Here is a 2,342-nt window from a genome sequence, read left to right on the forward strand (position 1 = left end):
ACATAGGCACTTTTTATACCGATATTCCTACGGGATACGAACTTACGCGGTTTCAACCGCGGGTCACAGCTAGTATTATATATATATAATAAGATTTTATTTCGTTAAGTAAATATGAAGTATAATAAGCTTTTGTTTCGTTAAGTGAATATGTATCTTATTGATTATGGAATTGATTGCAATATTGAACAATAAGAAAGAAAGAATATTGAAACACAAGGTTATGTTTAGGATTTGTTGAAAGCAATCATAGCAACAATTGAATCGTTTCAAATACTCATAAATATCATAATTGTGAAAAAAATGATGTATATCCAATAAACATATAAAAATTCTTCTAAACAAAATTAAAATAGTTTCGATATTTAATAAAAATAAACTAGCAGAAGTATGCAGGTATTATTTATCTAGTTTATATTTCAAACTTTCTATCAACAATCCAATTGAATAGGAAATGTACCTACGCGACTGCAATACTGCTGAGACCAAAATTTGAGATAGACTCGCATGATTTGATACAATCAGATATATGTTGTATATATATCAGTATTTCCACATCCTTCAAATTATTGTTTCGTTTATATAATAGGTTATTTTAGGTTATTTTATGTAAGGTATAATAGGTTATTTTATATAAGATCGACCTAAGTTTATGGTACAAATTTTTGCTTGCTTACCATCAGGCGGTAAGCAATCACCACCGCCCATATTTGCCGGTATGGCCTCTGCAATGCGTTGCCTTTTTTAAAAGTGTAATATAAGGAATGGATTAGGAAGGGTGAGGAAAAGAAAACGGGCCTTCGAATGTCCCTCTCATCGCATGAAACGCAGCAATGTTCTCACTGCCACTATTTGATGGCAATTTTCTGTAGGGGTGTGGATCTCCTATCCAGTGCAAGCTAGCCCAATTCATGCTGGTGCATAAAAATAAGGATGTTTAATTCGGCCTTACTTCGTTCACTGCTTGCTATAGTCCTATGCTAGATGCGTCTTATTTCCCTTCAAAATTTGATATCTATGTTGTCATTCCGTTTGCCTCATAATATAAGGTATTGATTTGAGAAATTAATGTCTATTTTACATTTAAGTGTGACACAGTGTGTTCATATATTCGTACACATACAATATTTTGTTGCAACAAAGTTCATTGCTCTCAAAAACCGCCGTTTTTTACCCAATGTTTAACCTCATGGGAGGCAATAATGCAACAAAGGGCGGATTATGCTTCTTTAGAAACTGTCAAAACTCAAATAACTTGACGAAAAATAATGAAAATTTCTCCATTGTCGTTGCTATGATACTGTCTTACGGAACAAAGGGTATTCTTAAGTAAATAACGTGTTTTTCTTTTTCCAGTATTATATTTGCGATGTTCCCGAGATTCACATTGTTGTATAAACCTCGTGAGCTGTAATTACCGACGCTAATTCTGCGCACATTTACAATATATGATGGAACGATACGATGTTTATATCGGATACAAAAAATTTTTCATTCAAATTTTGAGTGAATCTTTTATGTAATTTTATTTGTTTTTACCTAGAGAATTATAAACGTTGTTTATTCAATTTGCATTGCATAGATACCCACGGCCCCCGGGGAAGAGGTCGTGGTTAATGTCGGATTCCTACCGACTAAAACCCCACTGTGTTCCGTAGAGCCACATCAGTGAAGGAGCCACGGGTGCTTGTTAGAATTCGTCCGCGACAACACTACCTAGTATAAAGCAAAGGCGCTTCCCGCGTCTGTTCCTTTGTATGTATGTATGTATGTACGTATGTATACATGTATACTTAGATTTTAAAAATTACCCAAAGGATTTTAATTGTTTTTTTTATAGATAGAGTGTTCTAAGAAGAAGGTTTATACGTATAATAATATGTATGAAACTTCTTTGAATTTAACGCATACAAAAGCTAGTTAGAAACCAAATTGTAAAACATGTTCATATAATATATGTTAAAACTTTATTAAGTGCATATCTGTACTTCAGTTTCACTTTCTTTTATAATTAGGACAGTTCGTCTCTTTATGTGCTATTTGTATATATATTTATACCATCAAAACATGTAACATCTCAGTCTCCCCGTGACCAGGCTCGCTGTGAAGTGTTCGAAACGTCGGGTTAATAATATAATGAATAAATTACGTTTAAAATCCATTAAAAAGTATTTAATTCCTGAATGTTTTGTGTAATAAAATCCAACTTTAAGTAATATAATGAAGAGTTATTATAACCTTATTTCTAATTAATATACCCTAGGATTTTCTATATTCGACTTTAACGCGTGTATGAAGTGTCTTAATATTGTGTTGCTATTTATTTTTACGGTAGACGAGTA

General features: G+C 32.6%; 1 protein-coding gene across 1 annotated transcript in view; it reads left to right on the forward strand.

Annotated features, from left to right (window-relative positions):
* Positions 1-2,342, forward strand: part of LOC119830898 (myosin heavy chain, muscle) — a 22,669-nt gene that overhangs the window by 18,623 nt on the left and 1,704 nt on the right. The window lies entirely within an intron of this gene.

The sequence above is a fragment of the Zerene cesonia genome, chromosome 12, assembly GCF_012273895.1.
Source record: "Zerene cesonia ecotype Mississippi chromosome 12, Zerene_cesonia_1.1, whole genome shotgun sequence".
Lineage (NCBI taxonomy): Eukaryota > Metazoa > Arthropoda > Insecta > Lepidoptera > Pieridae > Zerene > Zerene cesonia.